At 40.6% G+C, this 26,261-nt stretch overlaps 1 long non-coding RNA gene across 3 annotated transcripts in view; it reads right to left on the bottom strand.

The window, feature by feature from the left end:
* Window positions 1–26,261, bottom strand: part of LOC120374642 — a 68,069-nt gene that overhangs the window by 26,950 nt on the left and 14,858 nt on the right. The window contains exon 4 of one of the 3 annotated variants that reach the window (XR_005586186.1): window positions 10,369–10,496. The exons of the other annotated variants lie outside the window; for them this stretch is intronic. This is a non-coding gene — a long non-coding RNA (uncharacterized LOC120374642). Of the gene's footprint in view, window positions 1–10,368; window positions 10,497–26,261 lie in introns of those variants that run through there. 3 annotated transcript variants of the gene reach the window in all.

The raw sequence follows: 26,261 nt of genomic DNA, 5'->3' as shown, positions 1-26,261 counted from the left end.
AGAAGGAGGAGCCCTTTTTTTTTTTGCGCTTCGGCAGTTCAGGAGGGGGTCTGAGCGGCTTTTTTTTTTTTTAATTTGGCAAAAATGGTAGAGCCGGCGCAGCAGTGGGTGAATGCTCAAAAAATTTTTACTGATAGAGGAATGCAATCAAAAAAGTTTGGAGACCACTGCCCTAGGTAACCCATTCCAGTGCTTCACCACCCTCCTAGTGAAAAAGTTTTTCCTAATATCCAATCTAAACCTCCCCCATTGAGACCATTACTCCTTGTTCTGTCATCTGCTACCACTGAGAACACTCTAGATCCATGCTCTTTGGAACCCCCTTTCAGGTAGTTGAAAGCAGCTATCAAATCCCCCCTCATTCTTCTCTTCTGCAGACTAAATAATCCCAGTTCCCCCAGCCTCGCCTCATAAGTCATGTGCTCCAGCCCCCTAATCATTTTTGTTGCCCTCCGCTGGACTCTTTCCAATTTTTCCACATTCTTCTTGTAGTGTGGGGCCCAAAACTGGACACAGTACTCCAGATGAGGCCTCACCAATGTCGAATAGAGGGAATGATCACGTCCCTCGATCTGCTGGCAATGGCCCTACTTTACAGCCCAAAATGCTGTTAGCCTTCTTGGCAACAAGGGCACACTGTCGACTCATATCCAGCTTCTCATCCACTGTAACCCGTAGGTCCTTTTCTGCAGAACTGCTGCCTAGCCATTTGGTCCCTAGTCTGTAGCAGTGCATGGGATTCTTCCTTCCTAAGTGCAGGACTCTGCACTTGTCCTTGTTGAACCTCATCAGGTTTCTTTTGGACCAATCCTCTAATTTGTCTAGGTCTCTCTGTATCCTATCCCTACCCTTTAGCGTATCTACCACTCCTCCCAATTTAGTGTAATTTGCAAACTTGCTGAGGGTGCAGTCCACGCCATCTTCCAGATCATTAATGAAGATATTGAACAAAACCGGCCTCAGGATCGACTCTTGGGGCACTCCGCTTGATACCGGCTGCCAACTAGACATGGAGCTATTAATCACTACCCATTGAGCCTGATGATCTAGCCAGCTTTCTATCCACCTTATAGTCCATTCATCCAGTCCATACTTCTTTAACTTGCTGGCAAGAATACTGTGGGAGTCCGTATCAAAAGCTTTGCTAAAGTCCAGGAATAACATTTCCATTGCTTTCCCCATCATCCACAGACCCAGTTATCTCCTCATAGAAGGCAATTAAGATATTCAGGCATGACTTGCCCTTGGTGAATCCATGCTGACTGTTCCTGATCACTTTCCTCTCCTCTAAGTGCTTCAGAATTGATGCAGTGGTGTTAGGACCCACACCTCCTGCAGGTTTCTACTGCTACCAGGCATCCCAATGTGCACATTTGGTACAGGTAGGACATAATCTATCATCTAAAGAAAAAGGTACACAGCTTGATGCACGCACACACACACCCCTATGCAAAGAGAAGAATGGCTATCTGTCTATGTGCTTAAACTTAGTATTTCATAAGTCCTGTTTAACAATATGAATTAAAAGCATACTCCCCTCCCCAATGTGCATCTGGGTTAGTGTGGGTATCAGAGCCCAGCCTGAATATCTGTGGTCCCATGCATCCTCGAGGGAGGAATCTACTTCTGCACCCCTGGTTATGGACTAGTAGCAGAGCTACTCTGTAGCCTGTCCTGTAGCCTGTGGGATGCTGTAGGCTGCATCTCTGACACTTTGCCAGCTCCTTCCCTCCCTCCAAATAAAGAAGAGCTGGCAAATCCACATAGATATGGATCCACTGGTCCTGCCCCAACCCAGGGGCTTCCATCTCCTCCCCCACAGCATACAAAATGATTCCCTGCAGAGCTTTACAGAGGTGCAGAGAGCGTGTATCTTACTGCTACTTCACCCCAAGGCTGTGGAAATGCAACAGTTCTGTTGCTGATAGGGGCCTCCCCTGGCACTAAAAACAGGAGCAGCATTATTCTTACAGTTGAAAGAGCATTTGATTGGATAAACTGGCCCTATCAATAGGCAGCATCTGAAACATTTCCTTAGTGTACATACTCAAATCTTACCTAAGAACCAGCAGATTAAACTGTGAGCCCCTTACTAAAATAGGGGTAATGAGTCACGAGAAAACATTATTTCAGATTATTGTTGTGTCTTTCTGCATATATTTTCAAGTATCTGGTACCAGATTTTAGCTGTTGATTAGAAAATCTGAGCGTGGGGAGCCTAAAAACTCTCACTTATTCTCCACTTCTTACAGATACTGTACCTTTAACAGGTGTTATTAAAGAATCTGGCATACGCTTTAGTATATTTTCTGGTTTCGTGATTAGCTGATACAAAACTGAAGTGTAATCTGTACAAATGTAATCAAGTGGGGATTCATTTTTTGATTAGCCATTGAAATGATCTGAAGCATAATCAGATACGTGGCTAGTTTCTCAGCCTCTAGTATGAAATCTTTATTTCCAGAGCTGGCCCTAGTCTGTTCACAGATAGGAAGTCTGATTTAAGTACATGTGAGGGACTCTCTGACTCATCTTTAAGAGTCAAAACAGACAGAATAAAAAGGAATGTTTTGGTGTGAAACTTCTACTTTATGTAATACTCCTGCACACGCAAAGAGATGGCTATCAAATCCAAAATGACTTTGAAAACTATGTGACAAAATTAGATATGGAATTTATAGCATGTGAGAGAGATTTTATTAGGTCAAATGTCCTATGCAGGTTTAGCTGCAAAATCAGGGTCTGCAATACTGCGTGGATAAAGGCAGTCTCCTTCTAAGCGATTTTGATTGGGGCCAGAACTATCTAATATCAAGATTACCCCTGTCTACTCCAACTGATATGCCAACTCTTAGAGGCAAATCATCTGACCCACATTCAGTCCTCGTTGCTGGGCCAGGTAGATGTGCAGGGTGTTGGAGGGAGCGGTAGAAGGGAAGAGGAAGAGGACTACACCCTCCAGGCCAGAGAGAAGCTATTCTAGCCCACTGGGTGCAGTAAACTCTGCAGCCCCAGCAGGGGTGAAAGGACAGGAAGCCCCACACAACAAAGGATACTTGACACTGACCTTCCCTTGCCCTGCCACTCAGAATGCTGTCTAGAGTGGCTCGGCTGTCAAGGGAGCCTGCATGGCTTCAGAGGCAAGAGCCAGATTTGCATATATGAGTGTTTTAGCTAATCTCTGTGCAAATGTTTCCTAGGATGGTATCTCAGTGACCTCTCTTGGGCTGCCTCTCCACTACCTGTCTTCATACTCAAAACCCACCACTGGTGCTGCTCCACCAGTAGTAACATTGCTGGAAGCTGTAGTGCAGACAGGGCGCCCATGGTTTTATTTAACCCTCCTGAGAGATACTTGAGCAAACAATAGGTTATAACTGCAAAACACAATCTGATTTCTTTTAATTCGGAGGCATTTCTCTATTTGGCTATATCTAGAGAAAAAATAATATTTATTGCACTACTGAAATTATTGTATGTAGTAAGGTAGTTTCTAAAGGCCCCATTGTGTGAATTACTGTACACATGTAAGAACTAGAGCTGGGTTTAAAAAAATCCATCGAAAAATGCAGTTTTGTCAAAATCAAAATGTTTCACAGAAACATGTAGATTGTGATTAAACTTTTTGATAGGAAAAACTCAATGTTTCATTTTGACAATGTCAAAACCTTTCATTTAGATTTAACCGTCATATTAAAATAAATAATTTAGGTTTATATAGTTAGTGTATATTTATATTTTAATATAATATAAAAGTCCAAACAAAATGTGTTCACATTATCAAAATGAAATACAGTCCCAGATCAAATTTTTCAGAATGTTTGTTTTGTGCAAAATTTCATTCTGATTCGGAACAAAAAAAAAAAAAACTTTAAAAAGTCTTTTAAAATGTTGGAGTTTCCCCATGAAACAGAATTTCTAGTTCCCAGCCAGCTCTAGTAACAGCAGAAATAGTCCCTGATTCAAAGCCTTTTTGATCTTTACTCAGGACAAAAGACACCAAGTGGATACAAACAGGGAGAAGGGAAGGTTTAATATGTCACTGCCCACCAACACAGCATAACTGACTAGCCATTGTCAAGTGTCCATATATGAATTAATAGATAATTAAATGTCTAGTTAATGTCTTTTATCCAGCTATTACTTTTCTTTTCCACAATATTTCGCATATTCGCCTATCCTTAAACAAACATTGAAAGTGTATAATGAGCTCCATTTCAACATATGTTTGTAAGTTAAATCTCCTTTCCACAATAATTTACAGCAAGCAAGGTTTGTGTATCTGATTAAAACCACTGAGACTGAAAATTTACTACACAGACATATGAAATGACTGCATTTTTAGCATTGCTGCAGGATCTGAGTAGGATTTTTTTTAATACAAAGTATCTTAAGTAGTTCAGAGTTAATCCTGTTTGCTGCAGTATATTATCCTTAAAATTCTTCAAAATCACTGGCTAAAATTACCATATCGTTCTGATACATAAAACAATTTCACGTTGCAGTTCTTCTAAAACAGCCTCCATCAATCAAGGATAGTAGCTGAGGCATTTTATAAGCCACACATTATCACCTTAAATTAAAACATTGCTGACTGGTGACCAAAACAATTCTTGCTTTTCTGATTTCTGACACATCTTCTCATCAATAGCTGCTGTTTAAATCTCAAGTAAAGACAAAATGCTATTACAGTATTGCAAATATGTCCTGAACTTAGAAGGGAAAAAAATCCACTTGGAGTTTCAGGTTCAGATTTGTAAAACTGAAAATACGCTTGTATACTTCTAAACACGATTCTATTTTTTTTAAGTCTGGATGTATGAATACAAATTATTTAGAAAAACAAAAATATAAACTAAATGTAAATAAACTTAACCCCTGAAATCAAGTGTTAAGATTAATCAACAATTACCTACTGATACAATTCCCCTATGCCCCGAAAGCCAATTGAATGGAAAAGGGAAGCAAATTCAGCTTTCAACATCCAGCCTCCAACCCCAGAAATTCAAATCTAGTCACTGAACGCAAGAATGTACCACCTGATTTCAGCTGTCACTCAGGGTGTAGAGAGATAGGCAGTTTCTCAGCCTCCAGTGATGGAAAAAGCTTGGGCACAATAAGTGCTGAGTATTGTACTAACTGTCAAATACATTGTCATTGTAATTTCAGAGGATGGGGCAATACATCTAATACAGCTGGACCAGGGAAGAGGGACTGGGGAAAACTGCTTGGAGAGCCATATTCAGTTCTAGCATAAGCAAGAGCAACTCCACTGACTTCACCAGGAGGACTGAAATTTGTGCTAAGGGCTTTGCTTCAAATGAAGCTTTAAAAATGGGACAAATTCATCCTGGTGTAAGTCTGCTGATTTAGATGGAGTTTCCACAGGGATGAATCTGGCACTTGATTTTAGTTAAATATGATTCCAACTAAGCAACTCTCTAATAAGATTTTTTACCAGCCAGGATGGATAGGGCCAAGCCATGCCGGAACCATGACCGAAACCTCTGGCAGTGTGGCAAGGAGGGGTGCGGAATGATTAGTTTTTCTCCCCAAAGCTAATTATATAAAAAACTAAATTAGTACTTAATCCTGCCAGTAGAAATTGACCAAACAATTTTAGAAGCTGATTTAGCTGGAAGCATGCTTAAGCCACTTTACATGAAGCATATTGAAAAAGGAGAGTGCAGACTGTCTCACCAGTATTGAGCAACAACCTCAAGGACACGGCTGATGGGAAGGCATGACACTCACTCTGATATCACACTCTCTCACATGGTATGGTACCTCTAATCTCTCGCTACCCCTGCAAAACATAATATGGAGTTCTAGATGAACTATGAAATTGCAGGGCTTAAGGACCCAATCCAATGCTCACTGAAGTCAATGGGAGTCATGAGCTATATTGCTCATACTATTTTTGGCATCATGAACATGATTCTGCAACTGTCCTAAACATTCTCCAGTCATTTACTTTCAGAGGGGTCGAGGTCACTTGGCTACTCTCAGGATCACGGCACAAGAGCATTTGGGAGATCTTTAGGAAATGAAAGACCATATTCTCTCCCACAAAATGTATTAAAGCTCATCTACATTTATGGGGAAAGTGCAAGCTACATAAAGATATTTAATGCATAGATACTAACAAACAGAAGCAGAAGAAAGGAAAGGAAGGAAAGAAAAATCTGGCAGTAAAGATAAAAAAGAAAAATTGAATCAATGACAGTTGAAAAGAAAAAAAAACAATAAAATAGAACTCCCACTCCACTTTGCTTTGCAGTCCAATAGCTTGGAACCAGAATGGCTCATGAGACACCCTATAATACAAACAAAGGAACCCTCGGGGCACCACATACATTTATAATCTCAGAAATAAAACAGAGAAAACTGAAAAATATAAATTGGAAGAAATTCTAACAGGAAAATGTTTCCTATCAAGTATTATTTCCTTCTAAAATGTAATCCGGGATAGATATGTATTTGGAAAAAGATCTTGGGATTTCCTCAACAGAACAGCCTTCATCATCACTGCATTCAACCTGACATTGTAAGCTGCAACCAATTCTCACAGGATTCAGTAAAAGTGGACACTAATTGGAAAGGTCAGTGAACAGTGGAGGACTATGAGTAAGATTGATTTCAATATACAAAATAATCCTTAAAGGACTCATTGGAAACAATGGTGCCACGTAAGCCTTTCAAAAAGCTCACTATATGACAAGGCATCTCTAGGGTATTCATGTACAATGCTAAGCAGCCAATACTAGGTTGAGCTTTAAAACAAAGTGAAATACAGCAGAACCATTCTAAAGCCTCCTCATGGCTTCCTGGTAATAATCAGAAGTAAGAGGGCAGTGGAAAAGCTTAAGGGGCCAAATCTTATAGTCATTACTGCTGAAGTTGGTCCAAAATTAATAAAACTATTTTCACTTAGTTTTATTAATTTAACCCATTTTCAGCAATGTACATGATCCCCAATGGAACAGTATGAGAATGCTCCAGAAGTGCCAGAGAACCTAGGGGACGCATGTATAGTTTGCATATTTTACTAGCACTTGACAATGGGTGGTTGCATCCACCTGTTGTCTCATTTCAAACTTAGATTGTATAAGCTCCTTGGGGCAGTGTTATGTGTTTGTATGGTGCTGGGCCCATGGGGCCCTGATGTGGGCCCCTAAGCTTTTCTATTCATACAGTAACACTCACTTATGTGAATAATTGCTGAATGAATAAAACGTCTATGAACAAAACCTTTAAATATGCCTATCAGGAATATCTGCAACCTTTAGGATGATGCCCAACCACAAGGAGGGGAAATATACACATGGAAAAGTATATCCAATTTGAAACTGAGCTTGTCTTTTTGTTCATTTTTTAAGAGGATTTTTGGTTATTTTAGTTCTTTAACTGCCTCTCTCTCAAGGAAATCCCCTTTAAACTCCAGGGCAGAGTAATGTTTGCAGGGGTTAGGAAAGATGGAAAAATTCTAATATGGGCATGTCAATTGCCACATTTTCTGAATGGTACAACTCATATCCAACTCTTCCGGTATCATATATGTCCTACATGCAGTTCTTTGGAATTTAGCTTTTTAAAAGTAATGTCCACTAGAAAATATTTTGAGTCATATGCCAGGATTTTCCATGCAACTCTTGTATCAATGGAACATTCATTGCTCTTTTAAAAAGTATCCCAGTGCACAAGAATTTACACTTGGAACCAAGGATCTAGAACCTACTTGCAAAAAGGATTTTTTTCTACGAAGTTGCATACATTAATGGCAAACAATGAAACCAATTATGACCAAATTTCCTATCTAATTAATGTCACTCATGATTTTTCATTTTCTTCCGATTAATGATTTCAGAGCTATTGCCGCTTCAGTTGCATTTAAATTGAAATTCAGGTGTATCTTTTGTACGTTATGTAAATTCACTGTGCTCAGTTACAGATTTGTTTATCTGAGAACTTTTGAACAATTCTGTTGCAATCCCAAATAAGCTATTAAATTGCAAATTCTAACGAGTAGAAAAATAATTTCCCTTAAGCTGAATGCTGAAATTAGCAATTACTACATATCTACATAGAAACCAGGAGGGGAGGTGGTGGATATGTCCCAGTTTTTTCCTTGGATGTGGAAACATGGATAAATTTGAGGCTACCCAGAAAACTGATATTTATTTTAGAAAGTTGAATAATAGTGAGAAAGAGACTCACTGATGGACAGAACTGGTGACTTTTTTTTTTTTTAAATTACGTTTATAAATAAGTCCAGACTTTTCAAACCCGAATTTGTATTATTATAATCCTAAATTCATAGTTAGGAACTGAAATAGAAATAGGCTGATTTGCAAAGGTGCTGATAATCTGCATAGCCCATAAGAGTTGGCATTTCTCAGCATTACTAAAAATCAGGCCACTTCTATGAGGAATCCAGGTTTGCAAAATTTGGATCACGGCCTACAATGCTCACATATTTGATTCAACTTTGCTGTCCTTCTTATACAACCCTATAACCTCCTTTAAACTTTCCGTCTATAGTTTCCTAGGTTGAAATCTCCTTGAGCAGGAAATATCTAGTTTTGTATCTTCTACAATGAAAAGTACACTTTTGGTGTTTCAGAAATAAACTCTATTATTAATTATTATTGATATATGATGCCATGGTAATTACCATTCCTAATTCTTAGCCTACCCTCATACTTTCAGGTTGATAATTTTTAGTGTGTTATCTTCCAATAAAATTTTTAAGGAGCTTATCCTTGAGAGTGTTGAACAACTTTGGGGACAAGCCACAAACCTGATACATTTCCAACCTCACTTTAAACCAGTCTACCATTTCAGCATCAATTCTCAAACAACTCATCATTCTTTTGTATATCTATCCAATCCTTCTAGTGAGTCCACAGAGTTCCATCAATTCCCAGACACAATCTTTCCATACTGAGTAATACAGTTGTTTAAATTCCAAAAAACATATCCACCTATCATTTCCATAGTCCCAGGCCTATTTGTTTATTCATCTCAGCAAAGCACATGCATTCTCTCCTGCAGACAGACACACTTTCCTGCAGCTCCTAAGAGCTGTAAGAGTACTCAAGAGGCACAATGAGGAGATTAATGCCTTTTGAATTCCTGTATAGATTCCTGTTCCCTTTTTAATGCAGCAAAAGACAGTTGCTATCACATTTTTTCATTATTTTATGTCTATAAGTAATTTAGACATTTCACACGCATACAGCTCCATGTGCTATTTCAGCTCATCCTCTGCCTGACCACTTATTCTGCTTTCTGCAATTCATATCCTTTTCTGAGGTTCTCACTGGTCCAAGTCTTTGCTTTCCTTTTCTAACGGAAGTCTTACTTAGATTGGCAATACACTTCAATAATAATTTTTAAGTGATATCATCTCGTACAGCGCCTTCTTTAACCTGAAACGAAAGCTTAACTTTTTCTTCTTTTTGCATTTGCCCTGCAACTCACCAGATCCGAGACAAGGAATTTTCAACACTCACAAGCCCAAACATTTTCTAGCTACTAGAACCCAGTATGTCTTGGCACGGGTTTTTTTTATGATGTCACTCACAGAAGTATTGTTTCTGATTTAATGTCCAGGAATTACAAAGTGATCCAAAGCCCACTGAAGTCAATAGGGTTATTTCCATTTACTTTAATGGAATTCCATCAAGTCCTAAAGCATCTAAAATCAAGAGAAACAAGTTCAGAGGCATTGTAGGAGGTTTAAATAAAATAATTGACCTAGCTCTTAAAACTCAGGAATGCTTGGGCAAGGAAATACTCAGCATTTGTACCTGTCTGACTCACCCCTAATTGTAACTTCCAGTCTAGGTTTCGAAGTTGGAACAGCTAGAACGATATTATGAAGTGTTTTCACTGTGCAGGATTCACTGTCACTAAGTAGTTCATTGAAATATTCATTTTCTTTATCTCCCTCAATGACTAGTTTATTGTCTTCCTTGCAGCTCTTTTATTCGCTCATTCAGCCTCCCATAATCCTTCTGGGCAGCCAGTATTTCCTTGTCCAAGCATTCCTGAAATCGTGGATGCTCAGCATTTCTTCTTTTTATATTCTTTTTATTTTTGTGATAGTTTATTCTTGTTTCTAGCTTTTTCTACAATCTTGACTTTGTTCCCACTTAAATCAATGGCAAAATTCTCAATGATTTTGGTGGGAACAGGAATAAAACCATCATTCATAAATATAGTCACCTACTTTTTGCAGTGATCACAATAAAATGAGTTATGTGTATTAACACAGTGACGAGTGACAGTTCCAGTATGATATATTTAATAAAGAATGAAAGCAAGCATTACATACATGGTCATCCCAACAAATCGCTCTGGTTGGGCTCAAGCATACAACTGGAGGCTTCCCTTCAACTTTTCTTGCAGTGAAAGGACCACACTTACTCTCTTCATTACAGCTTCATGGTAGAAAATCTTGACATGCCTTAATCCTTCACCAGACCAGCTAGCTAGCCGAACAAATAAAATAGTACTACAGTTAGCCCACCTTGTTCTATTAGGTCCTTCCAGTCAGAGCTCATAATCATGACTAATGCTTTGCATTTCCATAGTGCCTTTTGTAGTGGATCTCAAAAGTACTTTATGAAGTCTAATGAGAAGCTTCTCAACACTCCATGAGGTAGGTAGTATTGTCACCCATTTTACTGCCCCAGGGCACACAAAAAGGGATTGAGCCTTCCATACGTACTTAAAAGATTATATGTTTTAAGACTAAACATTGGTGATGTGTAGGGGGAACTGTTATGTCCACATATCAAGGTACAAAGAAGCCGATGTAACCTCACAGCAATAAAATCATATAAACAGTGAGATAATTATAAAAATATGGGCCTGAATCTGCCACTCATATTCCCATGAACAAGCCTTATTCGTGCAGGTAGTCACATTGAAGTCTGTGGAACTATTATTCATGTGAGTAAGGATTTTCTGTGTAAGTAAGGGAAGCACATGCCACTGATAGGTCAGATGTTAGTAAATTCAGAAATAACATAGTATTTTCTAGTCTTTCAACTGCCAAATAATAACTAGCAATTATTGTTTATCCATTCACAGATATAGAAGGTGGATGTTAAAGAAAGGTTACAACCCAATCTTTTAAACTCCACTGAGGGGACTAAGAAAAGTTTCAGCAGGTGGCATTTTCTGGTCCTATTCTTCATCAATGTTTGGATCCTCACCAGAGGAGTCAGTCCTTATGTTATCCAGCAGCTTTAAAAGACCTATCCCATTTTTGCTTTTGTAACAATTCCATTATGACCCAAGCATTTAATACAATCGTAAAGTCCATTCCCTCCCAGATGATAAAGCTGTCCCTAAGGAAAACCAGGTCATCTATGGACATTCTCAGTTGGAAATATTGCTCTAATATAAAAATCCACTATCTATTAGGTGACCTAAATGAGCTTCCTGACTCTAAGAAACTCAGAAAATGCTCAAGCTATTAGACACCTAGGGTCTGGTTATGTGGTTAGATGGCATAATGCTCAAGGGGAGGCAACATTACTCTTTGAAGTGAACAGGAAGATCTGTCATCATTATTGTTGCCCTTTATAACCATACTTGAACAAGTGATCATACGACGCCATAAATCTCTCTAATTTGTTTGCATGGAACAGACATTCAAACACAAGAGATATATATTTTTTCATATTTTTCTATAGATGTTTCACAAGTATATTTGACATGCTGAACAATAAGTCCCTCAAGAAAATACCTATTGTGTTTAATTTACAAACAAAAGTTCCTTATTTATATGATTTATTTTCATTGCTACAATTCTTTTTTGTGCAGATGTTGCTGCAGGATCCCCTTTACCCTATCCAAATTCCCTTCCCAAAAAGTGAGTGTGTGCTCACACATGCATGCAATGAAATCTCCACCTTTGATGTAAGGAAAATCTATTAACTGGCAGTAGTAATAAAGTTGATATTTCCTTTTCAGTACTCAAGCTAAAAGAGGTCAAGAGAGAGAACAATTAGAAACTGATAATCCACTTGATACAATAACATTCCCTCCCTTAGAGCATAAGGTTACATACTGTCTCCCCCTTTGGTGTTGCTTTTGATGTTAAGACATGAACAAACCGCCAAACTCAAGCTACCTTCAGCTGAAACCACTTGAGTCAGTCAAATCCATAATAAAGCCACTGAATAAGCAAAAACAATAATAACAGTAATTAGTAATAATGATGATTTCTATTTTCGTACCATCCAAAGGCCCCGTCAGGACTGAGGACCCATTATGCTGAGCACTGTACACATGGAGATATAGGAGAAATCCCTAGTTGTATGTGTTTCCACCTGAAACATTAACAGCTCATAGTCCTAAGAACCTTTTCCCAGGTTTACTCCAAATGTAGCCCCTGGTTGAGGAACAACAAAGAAGCCGGCCTGAGTTTCAGGAATTTAGCAAAACATGAAATAAGGTAAGATTTGCCTGGTTTGGGATTTCTTTCTGAAAATTTCCCGTAGCGCAACAACAACACAGGAGAGACTTTCTTAAAATAGATATGCCCTCACCTTTCCTTATTTTGTAGTTCATACCAGCAGTAATTGGTATTTTTAGGCTAAATTGCTACATTTCCAAATACTGAACAATAGATTTCCTCTGACTATCCAAAATGACTGAATGCCATGTCATTTTTAATAAATGTGTGTTAAGATGCTTAGAGCTAGTATAATGTCTACAATTAAAGTGTAACCCTACACAAAGTATAGATTTTTGGAATTCTGACAACTATACTTTGATATTTATGCAAATAAGCTCTTTAGTGTACTGCATCTGTTGCCTCAGTCACACAAAGTGTTAGCTTGTTGCAGAAAAACATACGTAATTACATTAGGTTGGCTGCCAAGAAATAATACTCCTAAAAGTAAAACCTATTGATCAGACAACTGGTACATCACTCTGCATGTCATATCACAGCTGCTGCTAGAGGCTCTGGGATCATTCCTTTGTTATACTTCTAGCTTTTCAGTTTCACACACTGATTTTCTTCACTCTATATAGCAGTGTATCTTAATGAGGTAAAGAAAGCACCCTCATTTTTTTCACACTAATAATGACAATTGTTTAAATCTTACAGATCTTTCTTTCTCTGTATTGTATATGCAGACTTGCATATGCAAAATATACATACTCTGCAGTATCAAGTGGATTTTCAAATTTGGGTTTGGGTATACAGCAGGGAATTTGAGCAATCATAAATAAGGAAGGAAGGAAGGAAAGGCAGATGGTGTTAAAGTATTGAAAGTTTGGCTTGTACTCATGGTGCAAAAGCTGACTGCATACTCAGCTACCCAGATTATCAGAAGCCAGCTGCCCCATAAGGTAATGGTAGCTAGCTACTGTTTTGCTGCTGATTTTAAAGGGTGCAGGATTTAGTCTTAACTTCTCAGTCATCAGATGAGATGTTCACATTTCCACTTCCTTTAGTGAATGCAGAAAAAATTACATGTTACAAAAAGCAACTTAGGGTTGTCTACACTACCAAGTGTTGTTGACAAAACTTATGTCGATGCCCAAAAGTCGACAAAACAAAAATCGCGAAAGGGTGTTCACACTTGCTCCCTCTGTCGACAGATCATGTCCACACTGGGGACACCATCAGCAGCAGGGCGAGCAATGCACCATGGGTATGTATCCCACAGTGCAGTGTTGTGGGAAGGAAGAGCTGATCGCTGTGCATCTTGGGATTCTCTTCAAATTCTCCCACAGCCCCCTCAGCTGCAGAAAGCAGCATCATGAGTAGCTCTGTGAGCTCTCAGTGCTTAGGAATGGCAAAGCAGCACAGCAGTCTGTCCCCCACCCTCTGCAGCAGCAGTCTGCCTGCTGCTGTGTTCCTAGTGCCGATCAGAACAGGAGCATTCCAATGATTTGTTCTTTGTTCCCCAAACGGAGCAGCACACGGATACTTCCCAGAGCTCCGAAAGGGGAGGGGCGCATTTTGCAGGGCAGCAGAGATCAAAACACTGAACAGAGCAATCAGGGCAGGCATTGTGGGATACTGGCAGAAGCCAGTTCTGTCAACAAAACAATAAGCAGTGTCTACACTAGCTCCTTGTCGACAAAGGGAGGGGGAAAAGACAAAAGTCTCTCAGAGGGGTGGAAGTTTTTTGTCACCAAAACTTGGTGTTTTTTGCGACAAAAATCCCATTGTAGTGTGTACGTGCTTGCTGTTTTGTCACCAAAAGGCAGTTTTTGGTGACAAAACTTGCCAGTGTAGACAAGCCCTTGTTTTCTTAATTCCTTCTTTGAATGGTGGAATGTTAATGATATTACAGTCAGAACATTCTCACCTTGTTTACAAAGCTGCACAATTACCAGGTCAATGTCTCCATTTCAAAAAGATAGGCAAGCAAAGACAGATAAACATAGATAAAAATCAAAACAAAAAGGGAAAAGAAACAGTAACAGGAGCACTAAGGCATTGTCTACACTGGAACTTCCTCGGCAAAACTTTGTCATTCAGGGGTGTTAAAAAAGACACACCCCTGAACGACAAAAGTTTTACCAACAAAAAGCGCCGGAATGAACAGCATTTTGTCAGCAGGAGCACTCTCCTGCCGACAAAGCTGCTGCCGCTCATGAGGGGTGGGAGTTTTTTTGTCGGCAGGAGAGCTTTCTCCTGCCAAACAGCAGCTAAACTGCACACTTTTTAGCGGCACAGCTGTGTCGCCACAGCCATGTCGCTAAAAGTGAGGTAGTGTAGACAAAGCCTTAGATACTACAGAGGCGGATGCTATAGAAACCTTTAAAAGAGAAAGGCTTTTACAGGTTCCCAATCTACAACAGAGCTCTTATTTGTAGGAGAAAAAATATATACAATATATATATATAAAATAAAACAAATCAAGGTTACAGCCAAAGGGCTTATTTACAAGTATTGATTTAAAGTAAAGTAACGTAAGCCCTGTGGTCTGAAGCTCTAGAAAGTAAAGAGTTCTCTGCTCCCATCTGTTGGTGAACAGAGGAAAGAACAGCCATAAAATTGCTTCATCTGCATAATGAATGTACCCAGAACTCCAGATCGTCAGCAGCTCCACAGGGGAAGAAGTTCTTTTCCCTCTTCTATTAGTTAACAGGGGAAGTATGGCTACTTTACAGAGAAGGCTACATTTGCATAAGATTTCTACCCAGAATTCCTCCAGAATACTTTGGGAGTCACCATAAGAGCACAAATTCAGAATTGGTTGGGTAGTGGTACACAACCAGGGGCGGCTCTAGGCACCAGCAAAACAAGCTGTTGCCTAGGGCGGCAAAATCTAGGGGGCGGCAAAAGGCTGGGGGCTCCTGCCGCTGCGAGCCAAGGAGTGGGGCGGGGGCGGCAGGCTGGGCCAGCGGACCTGCCGCAGTCATGCCTGCGGGAGGTCCACCGGAGCCCCGGGAGGAGTGGACCTGCCGCAAGCATGACTGCGGAGGGGGCGCTCGTCCCGCGGCTCGGCTGGACCTCCCGCAGGCATGACTGCGGCAGCTCAAGCGGAGCCGCCGGACCCGCGAACCATCCGCAGCCGCGGGAGGTCCAGCCGAGCCACGCGGGACCAGCGGTCCCTCTGCAGTCATGCCCGCGGGAAGTCCGCTGCTCCCGCGGCTCCGGGGCGCCTCCCGCGCATGACTGCTCGGGGCGGCCAAAAAGGTAGAGCCGCCCCTGTACACAACGGATCTTATTCTGTGACTATATTTCCATACAAGGTTTCTATATACTAGTGGTGTGTCTTATCACTGAAAATTTCATGCTGTAGGGAGATGACAGTGCAGAGGACAACAACAGAGCTGAATGAACTCTGGTGAGGTTCTTCTTCTCCAGCCACTAAATAAAGCTGAAATCATTCTTGGTGGGTTAGCTGGTAGACCTTCAGGACAGGAACATCTAGTGCAGTGGTTCTCAAACTTTTGTACCGGTGCCCCCTTTCACATAGCAAGCCTCTGAGTGTGACACCCCACTCCCCCGCTAAATAAAAAAAACTTTTTAAAATATTTAACACTATTATAAATGTGTGAGGCAAAGCAGGGTTTGGGGTGGAGGCTGACAGCTTGCGACCCCACATGTAATAACCTCTTGACACCCTGAGGGGTTCTGACTCCCAGTTTGAGAACCCCTGACCTAGTGCTTCCCGAGGGGTTGGAGACAGCCCTGCCTTTGTGCACCTCAGGATTCTGGTCCTAGACTACCCACTGACACCAAAGTGCAAGTGGGGTTGAGCAGATGTGTTGGCTGAGCAGTCTAGCTAAGGGAAGTTGGATGTGGCTCATTCTGAACAGCAAAAGCACTGCAAATGGGTCAGCCAAAGGGAGCTGATATAAAATAAGAAAAGACGTTTTCTTCCCACAGCAGCTGAACACATTTTGTCAAATAGCAGCCCCTGTCAGCCTGAGAATGAAGGACTGAGCTTGAGTTGCTGATACATTGTACTACACTGAAGTCTGGCCCAGACCCTGAATATTTTGTTAATATTTTTTGCATGGCACTTATTTGTTGGCTAAGTTCAATATTTTTTGCCCAGGGTCTCCCACTCATTAGAATGCACAAGAGGAGTCTAGCTGCAATGTTGGTCAAGGTACAGCCCCTGAGACAAATGAAGCCTACAGAGCCTGGCCCATACCAGCCCTCAGCTTTAGTTGACAGGGGGTGCAGTTCTTGTAGCTGACAAGCCTGCAGAACTCCAAAGTGATATTGATTAGAGGATGCCTGACCATGCTGGAATGTGTTGTCTTAGCAGACCAGACCACCCTATTAGAGATGTGTGTGGCTCCAATCTACTCCGTTTCATGCAAATTATGTCCTCTCTTGGGTTTCTGGTATGTTGCCAATGGGGCCTCATTCAAAGTGTGGATGCCTTATCTGTCTGTATTTATCTTTAATTACATCTGATCATCGGCTTCCAGAACTAAATAACTACAACACAGCGCTCCAGGACTGACTGTTTCCCGCGATTCCTGAACTTGCTTTTTCAGCAGAAGACACATTAAGGTATATGAGAAACAAAGCAGCTATTTAAGAACTACTTCCACCTTTTGAAAGAAAGGCTGTTAAAGGAAATTAAAACATACTATATAATGTGCTGATAAATAAAATCATGATGCCTACCAACATTAGAACTGAAGGGTAGTTTGCTAAATGAAGACATATTTAAATAAGCCTGATAGTTATATAACTATTAGTTCATTCTCTAAGACAGCTATGGAGCCATAATACTACAAAGATAGAGTATTACTGCAACAATCCCTGAGAAATTGATCATTATCGATAGTTAATGCCTACTTTATCAGCTAATGGACTGGTGAGAAATCAAGTGTGATTAATATTCCCAAAAACTAATCACGATCAAGCTATGGCAACACTAATTATGCAAGGGGGTTACTATAATCTAAGAAGAAATAAATGAAAAACCATAGTTACCACTTTAGGAACATTAACAAATACCTTTTTAAAAGTTGTTGGATGTGTCCTATTAAGTTAAAAAAGGATTGTCATTGTTACTCCAAACAGAGGCTCCTTTTTATGCCTTCAGCACTACTGGGATTAATTTAATCTGTAAATTGAAGTAGCAGGCAGCCTCCTGACCTCAGTAGACCAGGGCAGGGCAACTACCTACTACTCTGATGACAGTGGCAGAATTAGGGAGAGAGAAGGTAGCTGATGACCCAACTCCTCTGCTCTGAAAATAGCAATATTCTCTGACTTCTCTTAAAACCTGATCCAAGTCTCATTTAAGACCATGTAATGGCTCCCATTGAGTTTAATATGAATTGGATCAGGCTTTTATTCAGACATGGTTGCTTCTGCTATATGGCCCTGACTCAGTACAGCAGTAAGCTCATATTTAAAGCCATCTCTACTCCAGAAATCAGTTGGGCACATACTTAATTTAAAGCATGGGCTACAGTCACATTAAACTCCACAGGACTGAATGACATGCTTAAAGAGAAGCACATCCCCAAGTGATTTCCTGGATGAGGGTGCTCTCCTGAAGTGGGGCCATGGTAATTTACCTTTTTGCACTGTGCTCAGCGTTTTGACTTGAAATAATAGTATCTGAAAGAATCATGCATTATTTTCTGTTTTCAGATTAATAACAGATCTGACTACTTTTTTAAAAGATATTTTAATTTTAAACAGAAAAAAGAAGACAAGTACTGGAATATATGGCAGTGCATCTGTTAATCCCACACAACTAAGAAAGAGGAATGATGAGCCCAAATATATCAATTTTACTTTGAAGGACTTACTAAAAATCAGAAACTAAAGAAGCTTATTTTCCCTTGGAGACTATTTTTTTAATATAGTGATATCTGACATCAGTGTAACCAAGCAAGTTTCCTCTGTTGATATAATGATGTGCCTCAAGTACTGTGCTAATTACACATTTGGCAGTAAGTAAACTCCTCCACATTAGAGAGTACCTATTAGTCACTATGCAAAATCCAGAGTACAGATCTACAATGTAGCACAAATGCCGCAAAGCAAAAGGAAGGGGGTCATATGACCACAGCCATCAATGGCAGAATGATCCGATCCCTCTGCAAGTGGCAGGAGGAAGTCTGCAAATTAAATGTCAAATCCTGCCTCTAAACTCTCTTCTCCCATGAAGCCCCCATATTAATATAAACACTGTCAGGCCCCCACCCATTATTAAAAAGAAAACCTCTCTCTAGAGGAGAACTTTTCCCTATGCTCCCCATGCACTGTTGTCTGTAGTCCCCATCCTAAGTAGTGTACAATCTTTCTTTTTTTCTGTCTCTATTACAGAGACAAGTACATTATTGGAGCTTAATGTCTTTAACCACAAAACAAAGCAAAAGCAAACACTTACCTTTGATGTAGGTCTTACATGCATTACTGTTCCCATATAAAGTAATAGGAGTTTTTGAAATCTTTGGACGTAGAACTGGACCAGTAGAGAAGATGCTAAATATACTGAAAGCTGGTGGTGGTGGGGACTAATATCTTTTATAGGACTAACATCTGTTGGTTAAAGAGACAAGCTTTTGAGCTTACACAGAAAGGTGACAGACAAGAACTGGTGCTACTTCTGCTGTGAGCTATGTGGCTGGATTTCGTTGTACTTAGTTTAATGATTGCATTACAATTTAAAATGCTAGAAAATCCTATTATTAAGCCTAGTGCTCGATCTGAGATAACACAGAAACCTCTTTTCTTATTGGTGCCAACTTCTAAAATGTCAAATCATATTGATGCAAGTCTGATGCTCCAGAGAATAAAGTGAGAGAGAGAGAGAATATGAAAAGTCCTCATTTTGCTGTTTCTGCTTTTTTAGGTACTTCCCACAGCTCCTCCTCTATACAACTTGGGGCTTCTACATACTGGCATCCACATTTCTGTCCATGTTTTTTTATAGGGAACTGCAATACCTAAGAACCAAGGGGGAAAAAATCCTCTGGTGATGAATTCATTAGTAATGCCCTAGATAGAAATGCTTTAATTATTGTCTTTTACTGTTATATTTAGGGAATGTCCATATGCCCAGCCGGATGCATGGTCATGTTGCACTTGGCACTATACAAACACATATCAAGACACAGTCCTTGCCCCAAAATACTTACTAGCTCTGAAGTCACCAACACCTAAAAAGATTAATTCTATTTACTTCTCATGAACTGAAAGCCAGACAACAATACAGTTTAGCAATACTGGATAAAGCACTTGCATATGGGTTTTTAAAATAAAAATCATGGCCTGTCTTGATTATGCCAGTTCTTATGGTAGGTAAATTGTCCTCCTTCCAGCATTTATTCAAAACTCACTTTCACTGCAGCTGGGAATGTTGACAGTAGCCAAGCAACTGACCTCTAAAAGGATAGCAACAACACAGAGACCTTTCACCCAGAAGATGCTGCTACTGGTACAGATGGTGATGTAGACTTTGACCGAGTTGTGCAGTTTATATACAGTCATATCAAAACCAGACACTCCCTCTTAACATTATTCCCATGGTTTCATACCATCATTTGCAAATAAAACCTGGCTTTCCCAAATGGGACATGATGGACCATCCATGCTAACCTTTCATTGCTAGATGGTTTTTAAAATACATTAATAGCAAAACACATACTAGCTTGTTTGGAAAATTTACCCCATTCTGGTACAATTACTTCAGTATAAAGGGGCGACAACTGATTATAGTTGGCAGGGGCGGCTCTATGTTTTTTGCTGCCCCAAGCACAGCAGTCAGGGAGCCTTCGGCGGCGTTCAGGGAGGTCTGCAGGTCCCGCGGACTCGGCGGCGGTTCTGCGAGTGATCTACCAGTCCCGCGCCTTCGGCATCCCCGCTGCCGAATTACCGCCGAAGCCGCGGGACCAGCAGACCTCCTGCAGAAACGCCGAAAGCTCCCTGACTGCCGCCCTCATGATGACTGGCGGGCCACTCCCCCGGCTTGCCGCCCCAGGCATGCGCTTGCTGTGCTGGTGCCTGGAGCTGCCCCTGATAGTTGGACAAAGGAATAAAGGGGCTATAAGCAACACTCCTGGGCAAAGGACCAATATTTCCAGCAGTCCTATCAAAAAGAAAGGTTTCAGAGTAGCAGCCGTGTTAGTCTGTATCTGCAAAAAGAACAGGAGTACTTGTGGCACCTTAGAGACTAACAAATTTATTTGAGCATAAGTTTTCGTGGGCTACAGCCCACTTCTTCGGATGCATGGACTGGAACATATAGAGAGGAGATATATATACACATACAGAGAGCATGAAAAGGTGGGAGTTGCCCTACCAACTTTAAGAGGCCAATTAAGTAAGGGGAAAAAAAACAACTTTTGAAATGATAATGATAATCAAGACAGCCCAGTACAGATAGTTTGATAAGAAGTGTGAGAATACTTACAACAGGAGATAGATTCAATGTTTGTAATGGCTCAGCCATTCCCAGTCCCTATTTAAACCTAAGGTGATTGTATCTAGTTTGCATATCAATTCCAGCTCAACAGTTTCTAGTTGGAGTCTGTTTTTGAAGCTTTTCTGTTGCAAAATTGCCACCCGCAGGTCTGTCATTGAATGACTAGAAAGGTTAAAGTGTTCTCCTACTGGTTTTTGAGTGTTATGATTCCTGATGTCAGACTTGTGACCAAACATTTCCATTATATAGCCAACCATTCTATTAGAGGGCAACTGTATGTGTACTGACATCTTGCTCCAATTTTCATAGGATTGTCTCTCTCCTTGCTATAATAAAGCATCTGACCCCTCAAATCTATAAAATGGACACAAATCAGACATTAGGAATGGCAATATACAAAAACCTGTAGGAGAACACTTCAACCTCCCTGGCCACACAATAGCAGATTTTAAGGTGGCCATCCTCCAGCAAAAAAACTTTAGGACCAGACTCCAGAGAGAAACTGCTGAGCTCCAATTCATTTGCAAATTTAACACCATCAGTTTAGGACTAAACAAAGACTGTGAATGGCTTGCCAATTACAGAACCAGTTTCTCCTCCCTTGGTTTTCACACCTCAGCTGCTGGAACAGGGCCCCATCCTCCCTGATTGATCTAACCTCGTTATCTCTAGCCTGCTTCTTGCTTGCTTATATATACACACCTGCCCCTGGAAATTTCCACTGCTTGCATCCGAAGAAGTGGGTATTCACCCACGAAAGCTCATGCTGCAAAACATCTGTTAGTCTATAAGGTGCCACAGGATTCTTTGCTGCTTCTACAGAACCAGACTAACACGGCTACCCCTCTGATACTCAAATCTATAGTTAGCATAGAGCCCTCTGTTTTCTACCATAGTGTTAGCAACTGATCTAATCGTTTTATATATATTTCTTGCTGACCTGATCTTTTCCAGATTTCATTTTTAAACCTCTCCTGCCTTAAATTAATCTTGCACAGAGTTTGTAAGCCCAGGAAATTCATTGAGTTTGAAAGAGATTGCCTATAAACACAATGGATGGTAGTAGAAACAGTAAACGTCTTCTCCCAAGTTTATTTTCAGTCAATTTCAGAAAGGTTAAATACCTCGGGTATGGCTACACTGGCGATTTGCAGCACTGGAAAGCCTCCACCAGCGCTGCAATTAGTAAGTGGCCACACCTGCAGGGCACTTCCAGTGCTGCAACTCCCTGGCTGCAGCGCTGGCCGTACACCTCACTCAGCATGGGGAATAAGGATTCCAGCGCTGGTGCTGCAGCACTGGTCATCAAGTGTGGCCACACACCAGCGCTGTGATTGGCCTCCAGGGTATAAGGATGTATCCCAGAATGCTTTTATAAATTACTCTCTTTGTTTTGTTATGCAGCCTCTCTTTGTTTTGTTGTGAACGAGCTCCCCGGAGCTCTGTTGCAGTTGCTGCTTATCTAAAAAACAAACAGAGCTCCTGTTTGCTGTGATCATCTGTACCTGGCTGTAAACAATCAAATGAGAGGCATGGAGCGAATGAAACAGCAGGGAGTCCTGTTGGCTGCAGGCTGTTTGCAATTAAGAGTTAAGACTAAGGGGTCGGAAAAATGTTCTGATTTTTCAAGGCAGGAAGCTAAACACACAGTGTTGGCTCCAAAAATCCACTCTCTCTCTCCCCCCGCTCCCTGTCACACTAGACCCCACTCCATCCCCCTCTTTTGAAAAGCACGTTGCGGCCACTTGAATGCTGGGATAGCTGCCCATAATGCATCACTCCCAACAGCACTGCTAATGCTGCAAATGTGGCCACACACCAGCGCTGGTAGCTGTGAGTGTGGCCACACACCAGCGCTGCTCCTACACAGCCGGATGACCAGTGCTGCAAACCGTAAGTGTAGCCATACCCCTCGTGCCAAATGTAACTGACTAATATCAAATCAAAACCCAAGAATGGAATGAAAGATGGCTAAAGAAAAACTGCACATGATCAGTCATTTCAATTCAGGTGAAAACCTCCTTTTGGAGGTTACAGTATATTTGTTGCATGGGGAAATTAACCACACACTTGTCTCTACAATTAAGGCATAGCCATATCCTTATCCTTGTGTGTACAATTGATTTCCTTAAATAAACTCTTTTCTTACTTAGTGGTATGTTATGAAGGCAAAATAAATATTGGTTGTACGTTGAACTCCTGAAAATACTACTTAAGCATATAAGTGGTAGCATTTGCTGTTTCTACTACGATCCATTGTGTTTATAGGAAATCTCTTTCAAACTAGGATTGAGACACACCATGATACAGAAACAGTGTTTCTGTTCACATTGCCCCTACAGTCCCTGGCATTGGTAATAGAGCTGTGATGTGAGTTCCTGATGAATATTGTAGTTGCATTTTATAGTCCTATTTTCTAGGGAAATGAATGACGTTTGAGACATTTACTGTAGTAAAATAATCTCTTGTTGATTATGAAGAACCTCTATTCATAGTAATAACTCCTAACCTTTCCCTATGTCCTGTAGAGAATGAAGGTCCAGATACTTCCATCTGTTCACCTGGGTAAGAGGATTATAAAAAGCCATGGGCTGTTTTTAAACCAGTGGGAAATACTCTTGATCAACGGAACATAGTGTTATACATCAGTCAATAAACCCAGATGAGGGGCTGCCTACCAGTTTGCTAACTTTCTTAATAAATGGCTGCACATTCATTCTGTAAAGCAGGGCAAGTTCAGTACAAGACTCATTGATTAAAGGGATACTGAATGGATATTGAATTGAGGGAGAGAGGGGCAGACAGATATAGCGATTACACCGTATGCCAGTTACATGCTCTGTTTCTTACCACCAATACAGTAACTGGAATATTCGGAGCTGAGGAACTCTACTGCTAATAAAAGAAGGGTGCTGGTCACCAAACTCCGCCCCCCCTATTCATTTTATACTCACATTAGCAGCGTTAGGGAACGCAGAGTTTGAGCAGGCCTGTGCAGTAGTGTAATTAATTTCCATGCACGTTGAACCAGTTTGAGCACCTGTTCTGGGTTGGCTGTTAACAGCAAGGTTCCACCTATTACACAGATGCAGAATTTGCCATGGAAATTACCCCTTGCTTCAGAATTCTCCCTTGGAATCTCAGCTTTCACTTGTTAAAATAAATAAGCCTCTAGGCCTTATGGTTATGAAGAAAACAGTAATCTAGTGGAAAAAAACAGGAGTACTTGTGGCACCTTAAAGACTAACAAATTTATTTAAGCATGTTCTTCGGATACATCCGAAGAAGTGAGCTGTAGCTCACGAAAGCTCATGCTTAAATAAATTTGTTAGTCTTTAAGGTGCCACAAGTACTCCTGTTTTTTTTGCGGATACAGACTAACAGGGCTGCTACTCTGAAACCAGTAATCTAGTGTAAATTGATGCAGTGATGCCCACTGCCTAAGCCTACAAAGAGCTGAAACAATGGCTCTGAGTGGTGTGAACTGCTCCCATTCATCTCAATCAGCACCACATGCACTTGGAGATTCTGTGGCTACAGAACTATGCAATTCAGCATTCCTATTTCCCATTCGACATTTTGCTGTAATAGATGCCCAGCATTTTTCTTCCTGGCCTGCTGGGACCTTCCTGCAGCTGCTCCTTGTTCTCCAGCTTTCCTAACAAGGTAGAATTCATTGGAGTACAGCATATATGCTCACTACATTGTTCCATTGAGCCACAGAGCAGGATGGCGGCAGAGCTAAAGCTGGAGTCCAGCGTGCAGTGAGGGAGCAATGGAAGCCAGAAGCGTAGGCTGGCACATAGTGGGTGCTCACAGATACTGTGGCGATAGGTACAAGAAAGACCCAGTTAAACTAGGTTCCAGTTGGTCTCTCTGGGATGGATAAGTGGGTCTTTACAAAGTGTACCAACTGCTTCTATAAACAAAATGTATGAGGCTAGGCCTTGGGTTACTGTAAAGTGTTACTAGTTTCAGACAAACCCTAACATCTAATCTTGAAACTTCTCCTCTGCAAAGCACTTGATATGTTAATTACAGTCATATTAAAAGAGGCATTCTGGAGATTATGTACACTACCTCTTTTTCCTTCTTTGCTATTAGTAGTCTGACTCTGAAAGCTAGTTTAGACTCTTCTAATGATTATCTAGCTCTGTTTAAGTGTTTTTATGCAATACCCACTGAGATGACTACCAAATTAAAAAAAAATCACTCATATTTAACTGCAACAGCAATCCTATTACCTTATTGCTATTCTGACAAGACATCAGGCTGACAAGATTGTGCATATAAATTACATATCCATTTATTAGCTAAAAACTATTAAAATAAGCTTGCAGAATGGACCTTTAAGAATTGAGAAGGTAAAAGAAAGTAAATGATGCAGTTATGCAGGTGGAACAAAAATGAACGTTTATTGATCTTAAAGTTGTATTCAATTCACGCAATTTCACTCTACAAAAATGTTTCATTGTTTTAAATGCCATTAAGATATCCATCTTAGTTGAGAGTTTGTGTCTGTGAAATATTTAATTTCTCCTTGTCAACTTTTCAATATTTGCACTAAATACATATCAAATTTACTTCCAAGATCTTCACTTCAGTCAACTCAATTTTGTGTATGGCTTGTTTGTTTTTCCACATCACAAATAAATTTAAATGAGACCTTTCCTAATAGATATAAAACATCAATGTATTGCTTGCAAACAGCCTGAAATAAAGCTAAATGGGCTCTATGGCTTCAAATGAATTTCAATCTAATCAAATTATCATGGGCCTGATCCTGCAGAGCTCTGAATGACCACAACTCCCAGGGATGTGCTAGAGGATGGACTCTACAAGTAGGTTCTTGTAGCCATGATGCAAGTGGGGTGGGTCTCTCCACCACCTCCAAACTGTGATGCAGGAGTCACACTGATCCCAAAGCTCCATTTTTCTCTCAACTTTGTTTGTTTTAAATACTTCAAAGCCCAGCCCTCTACTCATCTCCCTGGAACAGCCCAAGAGAGGCGTGCAGTTTTAATGCTCCACACAAAGGCTCTAAAATTCAAGTTGCCAGTTTTCAAATCTTGGCTGTGGTTGCTGCATATTGCTGCTGCTCCTTATTCTGCCAAATTCACCCACAGAAGGAGCTTGGGGCTCTTAACTCATTTACTTGCCCCTCTGAATAACAGAGCCAGTCAGCCAAATAGCCAAAGCATGCATTAAGGAGAGAACCTTGGCTTTCCTAGATGATCCATTGGGTTGACAAGCCTCCAAGACACCAGTTTGGTTTAAATGATGAGCCAAACAACTTTTGGATTCAGTGAAGCAAGTGCTGTTTGGACTATCGTTAAATTAACAACAATGGAGCTTCTGTAAATG

This window comes from Mauremys reevesii, linkage group 11, assembly GCF_016161935.1.
Source record: "Mauremys reevesii isolate NIE-2019 linkage group 11, ASM1616193v1, whole genome shotgun sequence".
Classification (NCBI taxonomy): Eukaryota; Metazoa; Chordata; order Testudines; family Geoemydidae; genus Mauremys; species Mauremys reevesii.
Note: the sequence above shows the minus strand (reverse complement) of the source record. Positions and strands in the feature narration are given on the sequence as shown.